This window comes from Branchiostoma floridae, chromosome 10 (assembly GCF_000003815.2).
Source record: "Branchiostoma floridae strain S238N-H82 chromosome 10, Bfl_VNyyK, whole genome shotgun sequence".
In the NCBI taxonomy this organism is placed as follows: Eukaryota; Metazoa; Chordata; class Leptocardii; order Amphioxiformes; family Branchiostomatidae; genus Branchiostoma; species Branchiostoma floridae.
In genome coordinates this window covers 21,037,928-21,051,315 of record NC_049988.1, presented here as the reverse complement: position 1 = coordinate 21,051,315, position 13,388 = coordinate 21,037,928, and the positions used below count along the sequence as shown (strand labels likewise).

Sequence of the window (13,388 nt, the reverse complement as noted above, 5' to 3'; positions counted from 1 at the left end):
ACCTGGTCTGTAATCAAACGAAATACGCGTTACTCACCTGTACGGTGTCTTACCTAGTCTGTAGTCAAGAAAACACACCTTACTCACCTGTACGGTGTCTTACCTGGTCTGTAATCAAAGGAAATACACGTTACTCACCTGTACGGTGTCTTACCTGGTCTGTAATCAAAGGAAATACACGTTGCTCACCTGTAAGGTGTCTTACCTAGTCTGTAGTCAAGGAAACACACCTTACTCACCTGTACGGTGTCTTACCTGGTCTGCTATAAAAGGAAACACACCTTACTTACCTGTACGGTGTCTTACCTGGCCTGTTATAAAAGGAAACACACCTTACTTACCTGTATTGTTGTCATTTATTAAGAAGAGAAAAAAACAATTTGTTTGTAAATGTTAATAAAGGTACATTTTACAATTGAAATTTTCTACGTCATTACTAAATGTTATAAAACATTTCCTTTCTGTACTCAGAAGGGGAGCCCGCTTGTGCCATGTTCCAACATTTTATTAGGCTATTGATAGCATGTGGTCACATTTTACTGCACATAAATAATGCAATTAATATTGTTTATGTGTCAACTTCTTCCAATACTTTAAAAATATTTAGGAAGTGAAACGAAATACATTTTTGTATTTGAAATAAATTTGTACACACTGTAACAGATACTCATCTAATCAAATCCTCATTGTAACAATGTTTCTGTGATGAATAAAGATAAGAAAAGACCAGTTTGGTGAAGAGTTATTATTATAATGCAAATAGTATTGTTAATAATAAATAGCTATGTTTTTCTAGTATTGGTTACCTGCCCCTATTCAGGTTTATAACACTAATGTGTCTGAGCCTTTTGTACATTAATTGGGCACTGAGGTGAATCAATATCCAAATTTGCACTAAGTTCCTCAAACCTGGGTAATAATAGCTCAGAAAGAATGACCACATTGTAAATATCAGTCAGATGATAGCACTATGAAATGAAAATCTTGTTCAGAATTCACTCTAAAATGGTTGTATGAGAAGCTATGCTACAACAGTCCCTCCCGCGATACTTATAGAACAGTCCCGCAAGGAGGTCACATGACTAGTACCCGCCATTTTGAATTGCTATAGTTAAAGTATGGTAGTATCGTCGCCGTACATTTTGACCAAAAACAGGGACTTAAAATGCTTGTAAAGCACGGAAACTCCGTACACATCAATGGGACACCATCTTGAACATGTTTCTCGCGGTAGGTTTAGGTGTCGTTGCGCGACGGCCGATATTTTTGTGGATATAGTGGGCATTCGCTAAAAAGACATTTTGCTGGGCGTTCGCTAAAAAGACCATCGAGAATCGAAAACTTTGATTTATGTCACTTCGGGTCGATGGATTGACTTGAAACTCAGGATTAATACATGGGAGCACAACGTGGACATATTCCAAGCAAAAAAAATGAGATTCGTGCAGCGCGGACTTCTCTAGAGTGGGCGTTTGTGGGCATTCGCTAAAAAGACCATGCGCCTCAGACTCAGACTTAATGTTTCAATTTAGTATCATCTCTTAAAATCTGAGAACTAATAAATAAAATTAATATGGCCTAAGGGCATGTTCTTGCTAACTACAGTATGTTACAGAAGGCTGGAGGAAAACTTGCATCTCACTTCATGAACATTCTCTCGTGTACCAAGGTACAGCCCTCAGACTTTGTTATTAAGATTTTATGCAATATTTAGCATAATACACATACAAGCAGTTACTCAAGCAACTGGATATGATTTTGGAAACTGTCAATGACGAAAACTAGTGGATATGCTAGTTGGAACGTCTGACCTTTCCAAAATCATATCTAGTTGCTTGAGTAACTGCTTTCCGGCATATCTTATTACCTGGATGTCTAACCTACATCGACATATTTAGCAATTATGTTTCAAATTCCGAGAACCAACCAATGAAATTGTTGCTGCCTTACGTTACGCTGCGGGACTGAGGACCGTTTTAGAACAACAATCAGGCTAATTACCCACCACAATGTTTGAACGTGTGTACTCAGCATCATGATGTGGAGGGTATTAATTCTCTTCATTTACACAACGCACACCCACGAGTGTACACCCACGCGCGCACCCACGCACAGAACAGTTAAGCAGGCAGGGTTGTATGTTTGCTAAAATATACCATAGACAGAACAACGAAGCAGGAAGAGTGCAAAACGCCTCTGCAAACTGTCATCATTCATGTAGATAGAAAATATATAATGCTAATTTACCTTTATTCAAAGGGTAACCTACAAAATGTATATCTGTTGTACCTAAAAACATTAAGGGATATCACGTTGATGAACGATGGTTTTAAATTGTATTTGTTTCAATATATATAATGCAGTTTGAGACCACCGTCCGTCGACTTGATATCCCAAAATACCCTGGTGCTAAATACAACGAATAATGCTTACCCGCGAATAAAGGTGAACTAGCGTTGGATAGACTAATCATATGATACTAATAATAGAAGTTTGTTTGCACATTTGTGCCCAAAGGCTAATTGCAAGTACCCCTAGAGGACATGGTAGAAACATAGGGGACATACATGATTGTGCATGTACATGTGGCAATAGACAGTGCTTAACAAAAAAAGAAACTACTTGAATACAGAACCTGTAACATACTTTTAGGTCACCTTTATCCGTGGGGTAACCTATAGTCGTTGGGTTAAAAAATGTGTATCGATATCTAGGGAATTCTGCTTAAAGGGCGTGGGTTTCAAATTTCCAAAATATTGCAGTGTGAAACTACCGTCTTTCGACTTGACGATCCCGAAATACCCTATCTTTAAATACAACGGATATAGGTTACCCCACGGATAAAGGTGACCTAACGTTAACAGTTGTATATGTGTTGGCAAGATCTAGACAGGCTCGATTTGATTTCTTTCTTTGTATCACTGTACCTAAAGACTTGTACAATTATACCATATCTCAGTTTCTTACTTATGCTAAGCTTTATTTATCTGACAAGAGTTACAACGTCTACTAATAGTTAAGGCTGAGTTTATTTCTCTAACCGAGATAACAAAATTACATGTACACTCCTCACAAAGTACAGCTGCACAGACATGTCTAATCTGAGTTCCTAAGTTGAGTTTATTTCTCTAACAGGAGTTACAACACAGTTTATTTGTTGAACCCAGAGTTCCAGGCTGCAGCTAGTGGCTGCCAGGTTCTCTGTGCTGGAAACACTAGAAATTGTGATCAAAATATATCTGAAATCCTAAAACCGGTTTTACGACAAAATGGAGATTTATAACCACACAATTTGAGTGACATCCATCACTCTTCTTCATGGTCACTAGGATGAACTGGCAGAAACAATTCCATGCCGCTAAACATGCCAAAGTCACTAACTCATGTTGTTTTTCTTTCCTTCACAGGTTCGGCACAGGGTAAATAAACAAAATAGCAGCGACCTTGGAAGTCTGACATTGACCTCTGACCCTACAGGACACCATCAAGGTCAAGTTTACCTTGTGCCCTGCCCGACATAGCCCAGCTCCAAAAGCCCTCCTGAGAGGCGCCGTGTGTGTTTGCACAAGTCCAGATAAATATGCTACAGCCCAGCAGATGGTAATTCCTGGTAGCTGTTGCCAAAACTGACATTTATACTGCAATAAAGACTTCATAACATATAACTTATGGTCCTAATATAGACAGGAAAATACCACTGTAAATTACAAGTATATTAGCTGAGACAAATATATACTAAGTTAATATGCATGATTAGGAGGAAATAGGAGGAAAATCACTCATTTGAAAACGTGAAATTTTACAGTTCTTTTTTCACCAACAAGTTAAAACAGGAGACCTGGGCCTCTACATGTGTATGTCAATGAAAAATAATGTTTTTGACATGTCTGTGTGTTTGTCAGTATAACTGCCTGTGTGTGCCCGGATATTTGTGGTCAGTAAAACTTAACAACCTCTGGATGATATTGTTATTGACCTCTGGATGATATTGACAAATGTCAAAGTAGACTTTGGGCCACCTGGTTGGTGACCTTGGTAGTGCAGCAGGACTTTGTGTGCCTTTTGTGTCCTGGACATACTATGGTCTTGATTTTTTTAATGTCAGATAGCTCTTGGTGTGAGCAAGAAGACGTGTAGGTTTGAGTGTTAGTCAAACAAGCCAGTCTGACTTCGTTACTACTGGGTATTTTTCCCTGACTACTTCAGTCTACAGCTCATTTACGCAGTCCTCACTCCAGTTTACCTGCCTCTAGTTCAAGTTTACGCAGTTCTACTGCATATTTACAGAGATCTACTGTGAGTTTATGCAATTCTCCTGCAAGTTTACGCAGCCTTGTGACGGTTGTCAGTATTATAAACAGTCTTGCTGGGTGTGTTTACTGTGCGGACTCTTGAGTATGTTTGAAGTGGTAGTTAGCGGAGTATAGCAGAACTACCTGCAATAGAGAAGTGCACGTCATGCCTGGTTCTTTTACAAGTAGGTTTTCTGTTTACTGTACAATAAAGTATAGTTAAACCTGTATTAGTGATCTTTGCATAACAGCCACCTGACCATTGCGGCCACTTTTTGTCGGTCCTTTGCATTTTTCCCATTGACCTAAGCATGAAGAAATAGTCTATAGTGGCCACCTGTCGAGCACAGCCACATGATTTCTAGTCCCATAGATAACTAAATTAAGATTGAAACTGTTAATGAAGTTCTTTGCACACACTGCCAATGAGTTAATACCTACATGTAGCCAGCTGTCCTTGCCAAGGAGTTAGCAACTGGAACCATCTTCTGGAACACTAGTTAAAGCTAAGACTGGACAGGCATTTAAAGATGCCTTAAATCACATGTCACTTACAACCACAGCTATGGGCACTCACCTCCACCCTTTAATCTAATGAAGTTGACACGTAACCTAAAGAAAAAGAAGAATGTAGAATGACTGGCTGTCTGAAGACACAACAACTGTCACCTCAGGTGTTCTGGTAAGGACTTTAATGAGCTAAGTTCCCTCATCTCTATTGTACCTACGTCTCCTCAAATTTTGTCCTACAAACTTTCTTAGTACCCATCTCCAGACATGCCCCTCACCTATCCCACCAGTCCTGTTGCCATGACGTCGCCATGACGTCACCATTACGTCAGCAGTGATTGACAGATCATGTCCAAACTGGGGTGTCACTAAGGACACAAATTCCACAGCAAAGTGAGGAACCACAACACCTACATGTAACACCTACATGTGCTGGAGACAATGTTGGGACAGCGGGGCTCTGCTGATAGATCATGATAACAGAACTACTGGGCACTGAGACTAGGGAGAGTTTGAACTTAGAGTTTGAAAAAGTTTTAAACATCAAACATGTACAAGATGTTATTCTAAGTTATCAAATGACGGAAAGAAAGACAGTAAGTTCTCCCATCAGCTAACTTGAGAAAGTTTGCTGTAAAGGCTGAATACATCAGGTGGAGTTAAAAGTGTAAAAAAGCAACGAATACTTGCTTTCGCAAGCCTTACAATCAATAGAAGGGAGTTTATTGTTTCTTCATGCAAATCATGAAGCCACATTTAAGCACAGACCGCTTCTATCTAAGCCAAGAGCTCCTCCCCTGTAGTTACATTGTACATGTATAACTGACAGGTGTCAGTCTCTCCCTTGTGTGTGACCCCTGTGTGACCTCTCCCCTGTGTGACAGGTGTAAATCTCTCCCCTGTACTTACATTGTATATGTATTACTGACAGGTGTCAGTCTCTCCACCCTGAGTGACCTGTGTGTGATCTCTCCCCTGTGACATGTGTAAATGACAGGTGTAAATCTCTCCCCTGTGTGACAGGTGGCTCACAGGATTATTTACTGACCCAGAATGACTCTTTAACAAACACCAACAAAGCCTGAACAAAGCCTGACATGATGTGCTCCATGGAGCGTGTAATCAGCCCTTAGGGGGGCATGCTCCACAGACAACAGACAGACAAAGCCACCTGTAGGTGCACTGGTGTTCCTAGTGCTTCACAGTAGGGTTGTAGCCAGCACCTGTCCTTCAGTCCTTTGAAGGAATTTTGCAGCTGGGGACTGAAAAAAGTTTTCCCCATTCAGTCCCCTGGGACAGACAAAAATTGATATGTAAAGATCTGAAAAAAACTGAAACCCATGTGTTCTTCTTCACCAAAACAGATGCCATTGAACAGCTTATAGTCTACAAGCAAAATTTACACCTCAAAATGCAGGAAATAGTGTTTCAGAGGGTCTTGATTTAAAACTTTTCTGGGACTCAGACCCCATAGAAATGACGCGCAATGTCATGTCATGCCATGCCTTTGGTGCTCGATAGGATTCCCATTCAAAATCAAGGGGACTGAAAATGATTTCGGGCTGGCTACAACCCTGCTTCACAGACAACAGCCAGCTAGGTGCACTCCTCTGGTGTTTCCCTTGCTACTGTACTTTCTGTTACAATCAAACCTGCATGAGAGGACCACCCAAAGGACCAATAACATCCGGTCTTTGTAGACAGGTGGTCACAACAGCAATCTTCTTCTACTACTTGTGTCAATGGGAGAAGTTATCTAACTACAGGGCAGGGATAAACAAGTCCACTAGCCCTATTGTCCAGGGCAAGTGAAAGTGCTGTTCGGGCAAGTGCATGTCCTACCCCACTTGTCCGATTGGGGAAGTAAGATTTTTCCATTGATTTTAGTGCAATTTTGATATACTTGTTACTTTTTACAGTCATGACATCAAGCAATTGTCTACAGAGAATTCCATTGCTGGAAGTGAAAATGCATATACTAGTAACAGTGACATTTGAATTTTGGGCAAGTGAAAAATTGTACATTTTTTATGTGCTTGCCCGATAGGACAAGTGGATTTTAGAAAGCTTGTTCAACCCTGCAGGGACCACCAAAAAGTGGCCACACTGGCCGGGCAGTCTTTATCATTTATAGTCTGTGGTCTCTTGTACAGGTTTGACTGTATTTATGACCCAGGCCCCACTGTAAAGCACTGCAGTGATCACACCACTGAGCTAGGCTGCCCTGGATAAACACGAGGGTAAAATATATGTAGAATAAGTAAAATAAATGACTGGCTGAAGAAGAATGTCAATAATTTCTTTCTCTTGAGCATACACTTTGCCACAATTATCTTACTTCTTGTCTTGATTAATAGTCTTGATAAATGTAGAAAATGTTGGCAAGTTGGATGAGAATCATGTACCTTGGTACACACAGTTCCAGACAGTGAATGTACCTTTTTATGTATACTCCGTGACAGAAATTTGTGCTCATAGTTTATTTTTAGTTTGACCTTCTAATATTGTAAAGTTTATCCGTCAGCCCTCGCACTGTTTGTTTTCTGGGCCGGACCGACAGTTTGTGTGGTCGAAAGTTTCCCAGTTAATTGGGGAGCAGCACCAAACATGTCCGTCTGTGCTGGGTTGTGTTTGGGGTGTTCTGTGTTTACCTGCGACACCTGTGGGCATTACCTGTGTTTGGGTACTGGTGGCCTGATTAAATCTTGCTTATAGCAGCCCGCCCAACATCCATCGGCAGGGAGGGGCCAGTTACAGCCTGAACAGCAGAGTTTGTGTTACAAGCAGGCACTTCCGAAAGACACTTTTTTTTTCCTCCCTTGACTCAGGTGAAATTGAGCACCTTCAGTTAAGGACAATCTTTTGGATGGGATGAGAAATGAGGTCCTGTGTTTGAGGAGAGCCACACCTCGAGCATGTTAAAGAACCCATCACACTTGTAGATAGAGTAGGGGTCCTTCCCAGTATGAGTCAACCAGTGTAAAACTGGTGTGTTACGCCTAAGTTACCATAGTTATACAAAATAAACAAACAAACAAGCTTGTCAGGGAGATCAGCAGCAGCACTAGGAGTTCAGCTATGGTCTTGTTTGTTACAGTTTCTGCAGTTTGCTACAGTTTCTGCAGTTTGCTACAGTTTCTGCAGTTTGCTACAGTTTCTGCAGTTTGCTACAGTTTCTGCAGTTTGCTACAGTTTCTGCAGTTTGCTACAGTTTCTGCAGTTTGCTACAGTCTCTGCAGTTTGCTACAGTTTCTGCAGTTTGCTACAGTTTCTGCAGTTTGCTACAGTTTCTGCAGTTTGCTACAGTCTCTGCAGTTTGCTACAGTTTCTGCAGTTTGCTACAGTTTCTGCAGTTTGCTACAGTTTCTGCAGTTTGCTACAGTCTCTGCAGTTTGCTACAGTTTCTGCAGTTTGCTACAGTCTCTGCAGTTTGTTACAGTTTCTGCAGTTTGCTATAGTTTCTGCAGTTTGCTACAGTTTCTGCAGTTTGCTACAGTTTCTGCAGTTTGCTACAGTCTCTGCAGTTTGCTACAGTCTCTGCAGTTTGCTACAGTCTCTGCAGTTTGCTACAGTCTCTGCAGTTTGCTACAGTCTCTGCAGTTTGCTACAGTTTCTGCAGTTTGCTACAGTTTCTGCAGTTTGCTACAGTTTCTGCAGTTTGCTACAGTCTCTGCAGTTTGCTACAGTCTCTGCAGTTTGCTACAGTCTCTGCAGTTTGCTACAGTTTCTGCAGTTTGCTACAGTTTCTGTAGTTTGCTAAAAGAGGGTTCAAAAGGGCAATGACCTACAGGTCCAAAACAAAAGCCGGTTTCTTCAACACAGACTACTCTTTGTTCTAACCAATAACTTTTCACCTTCTTGTTCTAATAGAAACTCAAGACTTTTTATGAGCAGATCGAATTTTCTCCAGGTAACACCAGCATGTAATCTAACAATATGGGCTAAAGTCTGTGGGAAACAGCAATCTCACTTAACAGGTAGCTAACGATTAAGAAATGTTATAATGATAATAATTATGGTGTATTTTGCCAGCCAGTAGGTACCCAATGTGTTGATTAATGAGGCTGATTAATTAAATAACTTGGTCGAGGCACCTCCTCGAGCACAGGACCCCGTTTTACGTCCCTCCCGGAAGACAATTTTGTGGAAAACGCTACGTGAGGCTACAGCAATCCGGTCGTCCTTGGTTGGGGGACTCCCATCCAAGAACTGTCCAGACCGCTTGTTACCTCCATGAAAAAATGGAGGTATAGTTTTTGGTGTGTCTGTGTGTGTGTCTGTGTGTCTGTCTGTCTGTGTGTCCGCATATTTGTGGTCAGCATAACTCATGAAGGGCTGGGTGGATTGGTCTCATACTTGGTGTGTTGGTAGTGTGTGATGAAAGCTGGAAATGATTAGATTTTGGGCCCCCTAGCGGCTCCCCTTGGTACTGCAGCGCAACTTCCGGTTTTGCTATCTCGGTGTTCTGAACATGCCATGGTCACGATTTTTGAGTGTCAGGTAGCTCTTGTGCTCAGGAAGAAATGATATAAGTTTGGGCCTCCTAGCGTCTAGTTTTGGGATAGCAGGGGCATTTTTGTCAAAAACATCTGAAGAGGATAACTCAAGAAGGGAACAACAGATTTTCATCATTTTTGGTATGTAGGTACCTTAGACAATGTTTTACAAGAAAAGATACTAATTATGCAAAATAGGAGTACATTTGCATAATTAATGAGAATATTCTATCATAGCAGTTTTTTCAATGTATCTTTTGTTCCAGACATGCTATGGTCTTGACATTTAGGTGATAGATAGCTTATAGCACCATAAAAAAGTGGGGCAAGTTTCAGCCCTCTAACATTTAATTTTGGAACTGCAGGGGTGTTTTTGTCAAGACACTCCAAAGAGGATAACTGCAGAAAGGAACGACGGATTGCCTGCATTTTAGGCATGCAGGTAGCTTAGGCAAAGATGTTCATAATGATATACATGTTATGCAAATGAGGACTTTATTTGCATAATTAATGAGGAAATTGTATAGTTCCATTGTTTTCAATAACTGGACCTCAATACATGTAACACATGTTAATTATGATAGGTGGAATATAAGCAGATACCAAATATGGTAATGAGGAACTTATTTGCATAATTTATGCAAAATTGCAAAACCACTTTAAATTATGATTAATAATGGGAATTTTATAATTGTGACGTGTGTACGTTATTCAATGATTAACAACACCATGCATAAATTATGTTAATGTGTTAGTCAATTGCATGGAATTTACGAAAGCTCTAAATTTTCATGGAGGTATGAGGTCGCCGAACTCTAGTTGCTTAAGTTCCGAGATCGAGGGATCGGGTGTAGCCAACTTTACAAATTTTCATTGCTATACAGGGCTCTGCCGCAGCAGAAGACTGATGATAGAGCTGAAGTGTGTTACTATAAATAGACCCCAGCAGCGCAGCCTCCATCCATCAGCACCATGTCGGAGCTCCAGGTGGAGCTCCAGGTTTCAGGTACAGCCAGTTAATTGTACAACAGATAATCGCACACTTCTGTTACAGGGCTCGAAATTTATTTTTGGGATTAGGTGCGCTGGTGCACCCAGCTTGAAAAATTGGGTGCACCAAAAAAAATTTGGGTGCAACACTTGAATTTAAGTGGAATGTCAGAAAACCTAATAACAAAACTTAGTTACATGCTATCAAATTCTTAAACAAGTACCATGACAAACATTTGTATTATCTTTCTAACATTTAGATGTTAAGAATATGATGTATGCTAGTATACTTTTATATCTTTACCTACATAAACCCAAGAAAATAATTGGGTGCACAGCTTAAATTTTGGGTGCACTTGGGTGCACATGCACCTAGTATTTGAAGCCCTGTGTTAATTGCACAACATCCTAAAATCCCATAGTGGTGCAGTCCAGCTTAACAACTTCGCTTTGTTGTGTTGTACCATTCGGATAACAGCATGAAATGCACTGGCCAACGGGGTGTGCAATTAAGCGGCTTCTTCTGTACTTTATTTAGCTACCATAAATCATTTGTAGGTATCTAATCTTCCTGGACTTGAGAATAAGATGAGTAAGGAAAGTCATGTAAGTGCCTTTCCCAAGGACACAACATTGGGGATAACAGCACTAATATCCCAGCCCTAACAGTACACTCTAACACCCCACAACAGGCACATGTCCATGTTTGAGGACATGCGGTTTCCAAAGTATACCCTGAGCAAAAGTTACAAGCACCGGCTTTCTGCACACACAATAAGGTGTTTACTCCCATTGTTTACTCCTGTTGTTTACTCCCGTTGTTTACTCCCATTGTTTATTCCTGTTGTTTACTACCGTTGTTTACACCCATTGTTTACTCCCGTTGTTTACTCCCGTTGTTTACTCCCATTGTTTACTCCCATTGTTTACTCCCATTGTTTACTCCTGTTGTTTACTACCGTTCTTTACTCCCATTGTTTACTCCCATTGTTTACTCCCATTGTTTACTCCTGTTGTTTACTACCGTTCTTTACTCCCATTGTTTACTCCCATTGTTTACTCCCATTGTTTACTCCTGTTGTTTACTACCGTTGTTTACTCCCATTGTTTACTCCTAACACTACTGCAGAGGACAGAGTTAGCTATCCCCGCTACTGAGGCATAGATACACACGCTGGACTGGACAGGCCACCTGTGTAGAACTGTTTCCAAAATTTTGAAGCTTGTAACAACATTTCAAACTGAAGTTTGTTTGTAATCATATTTGTCTGACATGTTATTTTACTTCAATACAGAATTTCAGCAACAGACTTTCAAATTCAAGCTCTGTTTGGACTAGAGGCAGTTGGTTTTATGTTTAATCATGTTTTCCTGACATATGCTGTAACGTTACACCCAAACTTTCTTCTGCGTAGGTAAGATGCACCAGTGCACTTTTTCCTCATACTGAAATGATTCCAGCTCTGCTTTAAGTCCAATATACTCCTGAAACGCAACCCGAAGTTGAGTTTGCCACACAACAGCTGGGTCCGTGTGGCGGCCGCAGGTTTGTTACAATGTAGCAGATTTAGTATCAGGACGTCATTCTCCGGAACTGGGAGGTTAGAATGGCATTTCCTCTGCTGCCTTCCAAATATTTAACTCTGCTGACGTGAGAGGGGGAGAGACGCGGAACAGTTGGTAACTCTGACAGGTGAAGGTGTCACCAGCAATAGAAATGTCACGGTAGAGGCTGCAAGGCTCAAAATACCACCTGCATATGCAGGTTAGTGTAGGTAAGATTGGAGCTGTGCAGGTATTTCTGGTGTCTACCTGCACCTAACCTGCACTGGTCCATGTACTGGGTTTCATACATAAATGTCCTATGATGGAGGTGTATACATTTGTATGGATTATCATTAGCTGCATTGACTGTTACTGCCTATAAAGTATAAAAGAAAAAATAGCAATCGTTCCTTCATAATTCTAGTTTGATCCATACTTCTAAATTCAGAGTGGTGCAGGTAAAAATTGTCTGGTGCAGGTAATTTTCAATGTTACCTGCACCAGTGCAGGTAGGCACGAAAAAGTATTTTGAGCCTAGGAGGCTGGTTATATCACAACTTAGATACATGATTCATAAAGCAATATAAAACACTCAGAAGCACACAAATAAACACATTTCTATATTGAGAAGCTGGTGTTATTCTAAGTACAGGCACACAGGAAGTGGTCATGTTACAAAGGCTCTGAAGCTTGTGTTGCATCTGCCCTAGGCGGTGTGGGTACTACATATGTTAGCGGTGTTTACAATGCGTTGTGTGTACTGTATGTGTATATATCATATGACAGCTGGCTGAGGTTTTTGTAAGGTCCAGACTGTGCCAGCTAGGACAAGGTCATTCCACACCTGGGACAAAACATTGTCAGTACCCAGGCTGGGAAGCACACTGGAGAAACTACACAGTCAAAAGTACATCACTGTAAAAAATATCCCTTTTCGATGTGTTAGAAAATTAGTAACCTGACTATTATTATAAACTATTATTATAAACTGACTATTATTACTATTATTATTAGGAACACAGCTAGCCATACTCATGTACCTATCATGCTGCACTCTGATAAATATGTTTCTGTACAGTACACAGAAATTTAAAATCATCATTTTTGACCAAACATGTTTTTCTGTTCTGTTACATGTTACTCACAAACAAACAATCCAACAGACAATGAAAACAGAACCTTTAAGCATCTTAATTTGGCAAATGTTACATAACAGAGTACCTAAACACCACACCCAACGCCTGGGTCTCTCACACAGTTAACACAGAGCAAGGATCTATAGGGAGACACTATATGGATACAAACTGTGCAATTATGAATAGAAAACACGCAGTGAGTCAAAAGTGAATGAACAGCTTTTATCAGAAGTGCCCCCCAAACAACCAATCCAACAAACACACGAAAACAGAACCTTAACTAGCTAAAAGCGTCTTTATTTGGCAAAGGTTACATAACTGTTACAGTACTAGTGTACCTAAACACCACAACCAACAGCTGGGTCTCCATGAAGCAAGGACTTATAGTGACACACTATGGACACTAAATTGTGCAATTA

At 40.6% G+C, this 13,388-nt stretch overlaps 1 protein-coding gene across 1 annotated transcript in view; it reads right to left on the bottom strand.

The window, feature by feature from the left end:
* The window catches only part of LOC118425098 (adenylate cyclase type 5-like), a 55,217-nt gene that overhangs the window by 29,119 nt on the left and 12,710 nt on the right, over positions 1 to 13,388 (bottom strand). The window lies entirely within an intron of this gene.